Source organism: Pteropus vampyrus, unplaced genomic scaffold, assembly GCF_000151845.1.
Source record: "Pteropus vampyrus isolate Shadow unplaced genomic scaffold, Pvam_2.0 Scaffold566, whole genome shotgun sequence".
NCBI lineage: Eukaryota > Metazoa > Chordata > Mammalia > Chiroptera > Pteropodidae > Pteropus > Pteropus vampyrus.
In genome coordinates, this window is record NW_011889347.1 from 1,717,692 (window position 1) to 1,727,508 (window position 9,817).

The window sequence follows — 9,817 nt, forward strand, 5'->3', positions numbered from 1 at the left end:
ACAAGGTCATTCCTTGATAACAATAATTTTTTTTCTTGCCACTGAATGTTATCTAGCATATAGGGACCCTCAAATCCCCTTTTCACAAGGTTCTCTGCCTGATGCTTATCATGAGGATCACATCTGGCAGATCTGAGGCCCAGTGAAGAGAGTGGAGAATAAGAATTTTGGAAGCTCAGATTCTGAAATACTGGTTGAGATGTGAGGGTCAGGGTATACCTGGCCCCAGACTAAATTTTCGTGGTCTTGGAGTGTCAGCAACAGCATCATAAGCTCACTGAGGTTTTGATTTATGAATACCAGATGTAGAGTTGTGAACTGATTTTTTTATATAGTCAGCAGATGGCTTCCCATATTTTTTCCTGTTCCAGGACATCATATATTATATTGCCCTAAAATCCTCCTTGTATAAAACTTTATGACAAATTCTGCTCTAAGACTTGGACCAAGAAAGTGTTTTTTTTTTTTCTGTGAACATATCTGTTTTTTTTCTGCCAGACAATGAAAGCAAATGAGACCCATCATACAGAATTACCCTCCTTCCATGCTCTAGCTAGAGGGTTGACACAACCTCAACAGCTGTATGAGTTTTGAGTCTGCTGAGAGGAGGAGTGTCAGAGTGAAGAAGATGTCAAGGGGAAATAATGGAACTCACTCAAGATTGGGGATTCAGGGCCAGCCACAACTTCTGAAGAGAAGGACTGACCACTCATACCAAGGCCTGACAGGGAATCCAAAGAATTTCCAGGCAACAATGATGGCACCATCGGATTCTAAGCTGAGCCATGCTTGGAGATTCTGTAGCAGGAAATTAGGAACTGGACCTGGCCTCAGGGTTAGAAAGAACCTGGGATATGTAGGAAACAGATTTCAGACAGATCTTTCCCTCTAGTATTACTGATTTGAAGAACCAAGAAGCTCAGGAAACTGGTAGTACTCAGGCAGAAAAAAAGATCTAATGGTCCACGGGAAGTGTAGGAATATCTGCTGATCTGCTAGATTTACAGAAGTAAACTGTGCCTGCTGTGATGGAGTACAAAACATATTTGACTTTTTCTATGTATATATGCGAAGCAACTCTTGGTTGACCTCACAGATTTCAAGGACCTTGTCAGCTTATAATCTCTCATTTTATTTTTTATTTTTTACGCCTATGGCACCTGGTCTTCCTAGGTGGCCTCCCATCCAAGTACTAACCAGACCTGACCCTGCTTAACTTCTGAGATCCGATGAGATCGGGCTTGTTCAGGGTGACATGGACGTAGTCATATTTGACACTCTAAATCCCACTTACTCCCTAGACCAGTTCAATTATACTTTCTTGCTACCCTTTTTAATTGGCTATGAGACAGATGGGTCACATATTGCAGAAATTTATTTGGAGACCAGCATAAATGGTACTATCATAAACCAAGTGTTAATACTATATTTTGATTTTCACCTTGGTTGCCAGGAAACTCAGCTTCAAATTGTATGCTAGATTGTTTTAACATTTTAGAAAAATAGAGGTAGACAGGAGGTTAAAATATTTTGTTTCTCCTCATCTCTTTCCCTTTGTACTGCTTATATTCCTTGTAACATATTTTAGTTTAATTGTACCAAGAATTTACCAATTATAAGCCACCACAATATTTTTGTTGTCATTCCTGGCAGCTTTATTTTTATTTTATTCATCTTTATTGAAATAGACAATTAGTTGTTTAATTTTACATTGTACAATTTAATGATTTTTTCCAATTATAGTTGGCATACAATAATATACCAGTTTCAGTTGTATAGAATAGTGATCAGAGATCCACATAACTCGCAAAGTGATCACCCCACTAAATCTAGCACCCCTCTTCCCCCTTACATATTTATTACAACATTATTAACCATCTTCCCCATGCTATACTCTACATCTTCATGTCTATTCTGCAATTATCCATTTGTACCTCTTAATCCCTTTGTGTTCATTTTGTCCACATCAACCCCCCCCCATCCAACAAATGTTCTTTGTATCTATGAGTCCATTTCCATTTTTGTTGTTGTTGATGTTGATTTTATTCTTTAGATTCCACATATACATGAAATCATGTGATATTTGTCTTTCTCTATCCAACCCATTTCATTTAGCGCAATACCCTCTAGGTCCATTAAGGCAATATCTTTTTCCATTCCCTTCCTTTTAGTCTCTGTGTGTCTTTTAATCTGAAATGAGTCTCTTGTAGGCAGCATATGTAGGGGTCTTGTTTTCTTATCCATTCATCCACTCTATCTTTTGGTTGGAGCACTTAATTCTTTTCCATTTGAGGTACTTGTTGAGAGGAATGTAGTTATTACCATTCTTTATTCCTGTTTTAATGTATGTTTTTTTCTTCTTAAAGAAATCCCTCCAACATTTCCTATATTACTGACTTGGTAGTGATAAATTCCTTTAGCTTATTTTTTGTCTGGGAAGATCTTTATCTATCCTTCAACTCTAAATGATAGCTTTGCTGAATAAAGTATTCTTGGTTGCAGATCCTGGGTTTTCATCACGTCAAAAATTTTGTTGCAAGCCCTTCTGTCCTGCATAGTTTCTTTTGAGAAATCAGCTGCTAGTCTTATGGGTGCTCTCTTGTAGGTAACAAACTGCTTTCTTCTTGCTACTTTTAAGATTCCTTCTTTGTATTTAAACTTTGGCATTTTAATTATGAGGTGTCTTGGTGTGGGCCTCTTTGGGTCTTGGTTTTTGGGACTCTCTGAGCTTCCTGGGGTTTTATGTCTATTTCTTTCACAAGATTAGGGAAGTTTTTCATTATTATTTCTTCAAATAGCTCTTCAACATCTCATTTTCCTTCAGGTATCCCTATGACATAGCTATCTTTACCTTTAATAGTGTCCCATAGGCTCCTTAAATTATTATTATAGTCTTTTTTTTTCCTTTTTGTCATTCTGATTGAGTGTCCTTGGCTTTCCCATCCTCTATATAGGTCATTTGATCCTCTTATTTATCCACTCTCTTTATTCCATCTAATATACTCTTCACCTCATATAATGTGCTCTTCGTTTCTGACTGGTTCCTTTTTATAATTTCCATTTCCATCTTTATGTTTTTTATCTCTTCATTGAAGTTCTCACTGAATTCATCTACATTTTCCATAAGTTCATTGAGCATCTTTATGATCAGCGTTTTGAACTCTGTGTCTGTTAGATTGCTTGACTCCATTATTTCTGGATCTCCATTCTGTTCTCTCATATGGTTTCTGCTTCTTTGTCTTCCCATTTTGGCTATCTTTCTGTATGTTTCTATGTACTAAGCAAAGCTGTTGAGTCTCCTGGTCTTATTAGTGTGGCTTTGTATGGTAGGTGTCCATCCATTGGCACAGATCTGAGAGGATTTCAGCTGCAGGCCAAATTTCGCCCCAGCCTGTACCCCTCAGGGGCCACCTGTTAAGATTCAGCAAGCAATCCACAGATGCTATACTTATAGTTGCCTCAAAAGGCCATGCTAGAAACTGAGGCCAGCTGTCACCAGTGTGAGTCCAGGTGCTGCTCAACAAGGGGCACTTGATTAAGCAAGGACCCACCTGGATGTGGCTTGGATAGGGCTGCGAGTTGGAGTAGGCAGAGTTTCAAGGAATTCTCTTTGGCGAAGCAATCTCTGTTATCCAGTATGACTCTCAGCTATGGCGGCACTGTGTCTGCACACTAGGAGGGCTCAATATAGAAACAATGGATACTGCCAGCATTTCTGTCTGGGAGAGAGCCTCACCTCCGGTCCTCACTCCAACAACTCAATGTACCCCTGTAAGTCCTTGATGCTTCCCCGAGCAACTGACCTGGCGCTGGTGCTCAGAACGAGCGAGTGTGTCAGTGTGAAAGTCTGCTTGTGGACACAGCCACATTAAGAGGTGTCTGCAGCTGCTGGCTGCTGCTGCCGCTGCCGTAGCCTCTGTCCTGTGCAGCTGCTCTGGACAGGGCAGCCTCACGTCCTTGCTTTGTCCTACCTTCTTCTGTTGCAGGGTGATTTCTTAGATTTCTCCCTTGCTGTATGCCTTGTTCATCTAGATCCCAGGTAAATTTTCCTTGCTGTTTGCTCCATGTTTCTGTTACAACTTTGATTTTGTCAGAAGAGGGATGAACAGAACCTCTATCATCTATGCCATTTTTTTCCGCCCACCACCACAATTTTTTTAAGTAGATAGGGAATAAATAAGTAAATAGACATATGATATTTTCTTTGTGGACTTGTCAAATTCCTCAATGCCCTTGCTTGAATTTAATGTGTTAAGGCTTTTGACCTTGACTCAAGCTATGCTCATCTTTGTCTGCAGATTTGTTGTTATTGGCTGTGAGTGGGCCTGAGCCATGTGCGCCCTGCTAGCAGTTGGTAGAGTCATTACTGCAAGGGACAGAAAGTATCTCATTTTGTTAGATGCTTTTATTACCCATGGCATCACAATAGCACTTTCCTCAGGTTTCTTGATTTGGGAATAACTAAAGGCAAGATGCTCTTGAAACTTGAGTAACTAACTCCTTTAATGGGGGTCCATAATGGACCTGCCTTGTTTTGTTTTATAGTGAAAATGTTATAAGGAAGTTGGAGTATATATCTTGTTCGTAACTATGCCTTCAGCTATTAAGGCCATTTGTTATATTCTGAAAACAAGAGAGATAATTCTCACTAATAAAATTTGCCACACTATGAGTAGTTCTAAGTTTCTTCCTTTCAAAGTGTTCTATAGCTTTTGTGAGTCAGCCTCCCTTCTTATATCCTTATAAGATTGGGAGGAGGGACAGCTCTTTTAAGGTTGGAGAATTGGACAAGTCCACAAACAAGTCATGAGTAAGAGCCAGCTTAATGCAACCTGCACCCTTTATTGATAGTCCCCTCTCCTTGCCCTGGCTTCCCTGTTTGCTTCTCCATGTCTCCAGAGTCCACAGATTCTGGCATCTCTCTGAAGACAATGGCCTTTACTCGTTGCTATTCTCTATCCAAGATTCAGGAACTGAAGTTCCCCTTAACCTAATTTCTCCCTACACTGAAAATGCAAATTTGCCTGCTTCATTGTCTGTATGTATTAAGCTTCTATAAGAGGCTTTGTGTGGGCACAATGCTCTGTATGAGGCAGTACAGGAAGGTGGGGGTGGGGGAGCAGAATGGCCTCTGAACTGCTGTGGGTTGTCAACTGGAGTGCTTTGCATTATTCAGGCCTGTGATTGGAGTGCGAAGAGCAAGGTGGGTGGATAGTAACGAGAGCAGGGAGAAGTATTGTGGTCTTGACCATGAAGTCAGAGGGAGTCGAACTGCAGAGTTGAAAGCCATCTCAGGAAGAGAAAGCTGTGATTTCTATCTCACTCCAAGTCTCTGGGCACAGAACTATTCACAATTCTACTGTCATAAGGACATCGGCTACAGTAGCAGGAGAGAAGCACTGAAGAGGGTGGAAAGGGAGAAAGGTTGTGAGTTTCTCATCTCCCAACCATATCCAAGAATCTGGAAAATGTACTTTTCCTCAGATACAATGCTGTATGATGTTACACAGAAGAAGTCAGAAAGAAATGGAAAGATATTCCATGTTCATGGATTGGAAGAAGCAACATAGTTGAAATGGCCATATTACTCAAAGCAATGCAGAATTAATACAATCCCCATCAAAATCCCATCGGCATTTTTTAAAGAAATAGAACAAAAAATGATCAAATTTGTATGAAACCCAAAAGACCCCAAATTGCCAAAGCCATCCAGAGAATAAAGAACGAGGCTGGAGACATCATTCTGCCCGATTTCAAATTATATTACAAAGCAATAGTAATCAAAACAGCTTGGTATTGGCAGAAAAACAGACACACGGACCAGTGGAACAGAATTGAGAGTACAGAACTATACCCATGCTTATATGGGCAAATAATCTTTAACAAAAGAGCCAAAAACATACAGTGGAGAAATGAAAGCCTCTTCAATAAATGGTGTTGTGAAAATTGGAAAGCCTCCTGCAAAGGAATGAAACTAGACTGTTGTCTATCACCACACACCAAAATTAACTCAAAATGGATTAAAGACCTGAATATATGATCTGAAACAATAAAATGCATAGAAGAAAACGTAGGAACTAAACCCAAGGACCTTGGACTTAAAGAGAATTTTATGAATTTGACCTTAAAGGCAAGGGAAGTAAAAACAAAAATAAATGAATGGGACTACATCGAACTTAAAAGCTTCTGCTCAGCAAAAGAAACTGTCAACAAGGTAAAGAGACAACCATCTGAATGGGAAAATATATTTGCAAACAATACCTTCGATAATGGCATAATATCCAAAATATACAAAGAACTCATACAACTCAATAACAACAAAAAACAAACGATCCAATCAAAAAATGGGCAGAGGACCTGGACAAACACTTCTCCCAATAAGACACACAAATGGACAAGAAACATATGAAAAGATCCTCAACATTGCTAGCTATTAGGGAAATGCAAATCAAAATCACAATGAGATATCATCTCACACATGTTAGAATAGCTGTTATCAACAGGACATGTAATAACAAATATTGGATAAGATGTGGAGAAAAGGGGGCCCCATACACTGTTGGTGGGACTGCAAATCGGTACAGCCACTATAGAAAACAGTATGGAGGTTCCTCAAAAAATTAAGAATTCATCTACCTTGAATTCCAGCAATTCTTCTACTGGACATGGAAGCAACCGAAGTATCCCACGATAGATAATTGGCTAAAGAAGCTGTGGTACATATATACAATGGAATATTACTCAGCCATAAGAAGAAATGAAATACTGCCATTTGTGACAACATGGATGGACCTTGAGATAATCATGCTAAGTTAAATAAGCCAGACAAAGTTGAAAACTACATGATATTACTTATATGTGGGATATAACCCTAAAAGCGACAAACGAACCAGACAAAGTAACAGAGACTCATGGATATGGACTATAGACTAGTGGTTACCAGAGGGTAAGGGGCAGAGGAGAAGTAGATGAGTTAAAAGGGGTCAAATATGTGGTGACAGAAAGAAATCTAAGTATGGGAGGTGAATACACAATGCAATATATATGCATTCCTTACTGTTAAATTGCACAGCTGAAACTTATTGGATTTTTTCAACCAATGTCACCATAATAATAATAACAATAAAATGAAAACACAATGACCCAAAAAGTACGAGACACAACAAAAGTTTTCCTAAGGGGGAAATTCATGACAATACTGGCCTACCTCAAGAAGCAAAAAATTCTCAAATAAACCATTTACTTTTACACCTAAAATAATCAGAAAAAGAACAGCAAACAAAGCTCAAAATGAGTAGAAAGAAGGAAATAATAAAGATCAGAGTGTAAATAAACAAAATAGATTCTAAAAAAAACAATACAAAGGATCAATGAAACCAAGAGCTGTTTCCTTGAAAAGATAAAAATAAAATTGTTAAACCTTTAACCAGACTCATGAAGGATAAAAAAAGAGAGAACCCAAATAAATAAAATCAAGAATGAAAGAGAAGTGACAACTGACTTTACAGAAATACAAAGGATTATAAGAAAATACTATGAACAATTATATGCCAACAAATCAGACAATCTGGAAGAAATAATTACATTTCTAGAAACATACAGCGTTCCAAGACTGAATCAAGAAGAAACAGAAAATCCGAACAGAATGATTACTATTAACAAAATTTGAATCAGTAATCAAAAAACTCAACAAAGTCTTGGACTGGATGATTTCACAGGTGAATTTTACCAAATATTCAAAGAAGAATTAACACTTATCCTTTTCAAACTATTTCAAAAATTCAAGAGGGTGGAAGGCTCCTGAGCTCACTTTCTGAGGCCACCATTACCCTCTTTCCAAACCCAAACAAAGACATTACAAAAAATATATAGGCCGATATTCCTAATGATCATAGATGCAAAAATTCTCAATAAAATATTAGTAAAACAAATTCAGCAATACATTAAAAAGATCATACACTACAATTAGGTGGGATTTATTCCTGGGATGCAAGGTTGGTTCAATATTCACAAATCAATTAACATGATACACCACATAAAAAAGCAAAAGATAAAAATCATTTGATCATATCAATAGATGCAGAAAAAGCATTTAACAAGATACAGGATCCATTTATGATAAAAACTCTCATCAAAGTGGGTGTAGAGGGATCATAACTCAACATAATAAAGGCCATATATGACAAACCCACAACTAATATTACACTGAATGTTGAAAAGATAAAAAGTGTTTTCTTTAAGATCAGAAACAAGACAAGGATGTACACTTTCACCACTTTTATTCAACATAATATTGGAAGTCCTAGCTACAGCAATCAGACAACAAAGAAAGTCAAACATCCAAATTGGAAAGGAAGAAGTAAAACTGTCATTATTTGCAAATGGCATGGTATTACATATAGAGAACCCTAAAGATTGCACCACACTCATACACACACACACACACACACACACACACACACACACACACACACAAATTATTAGAACTGATAAATGAATTCAGTAAAGTAGCAGGATATAAAGTTTATATTCAGAAATTGGTTACATTTTTACACACAAATAACAAATTATCAGAAAGAGAAATTAAGAGAACAATCCATATACAATTGCATCAAAACATAAAACACCTAGGAATAAATTTAACCAGAAGTAAAAAGTCTATAATTAGAAAATGATAAGACATTGAAGAAAGAAAATAAAGAAGATACAAATAAATGGAAGCACATAACACACTATGCATAGGAAGAATTAGCATCATTAAAATGTCCATACTATACAAAGCAATGTATAGATTCAATGCAATCCCTATCAAAATACCAATGGCATTTACCACAGAACTTGAACAAATAATCTTCGAACTTATATGGAGCCACGAAAGACCCCAAATTGCCACAGAAATCTTGAATAAGAAGAACAATGCTGGCAGTATCACAATCCCTGATATCAAACTATACTACAATATTATAATAATGAAAACAGTTTGCTACTGGCATAAAAAGTGACACATTGATCAATGGGAAAGAATAGGGAGCTCAGAAATAAACCCACACCTACATGGTCAATTAACCTATGACTAAAGAAGAAAGACTATACAATGGAGTAAAGACAGTCTATTCAATAAATGATGTTGAAAAAACTGGACAGATACATGCATAAAATAAAACTAGACCTCCTTCTTACACCACATAGAAGAATAAACTTGAAATAGATTAAGATGTGAAATTATAAAACTCCTAGAAGAAAACCTAGGCAGTAAATTCCCTGACATTGCTCTTAATAATGATTTTTTTTTAATATATCTCCTTGGAAAATCAAATAAAAATAAACAAATGGGACTACACTATCTAAAAAGTTTTGTACAGCAAAAACCATCCACAAAATGAAAAGACAACCTAATGAATAAAAGAAGATTTTTGTCAAAGGTACATCCAATCAGGGGTTAATATTGAAAATTTGTAATGAACTCGTGCAACTCAACACCAAAAAAACTAATAATCCAATAAAAAAAATGGGCAGAGGACTTGAGTAGATATTTCTTTAAAGACATACAGATGGTCAACAGACATATAAAAAGATGCTCAATGTCAGTAATCAACAGAGAAATGCAAATTAAGTGAGATATTACCTCACACCTGTCAAAATGGCCATCATCAATATATCATTAAACAACAAATATTGGTAAGAATGCAGAGAAAAAGAACCCTTGTGCACTATTGGTGGGATCGAAATTGGTGCAACCACTATGGAAAACAGTATGGACGTTCCTCAAAAAATTAAAAATAGAACAACCTTATGACCCAGCATTTTCAATTCTGAG

General features: G+C 37.1%; 1 pseudogene; it reads right to left on the reverse strand.

The window, feature by feature from the left end:
- Nucleotides 1–1,148: 1,148 nt before the first annotated feature.
- On the reverse strand, nt 1,149–1,267 carry LOC111733432 (annotated as a pseudogene).
- Between the last annotated feature and the right edge of the window lie 8,550 nt (nt 1,268–9,817).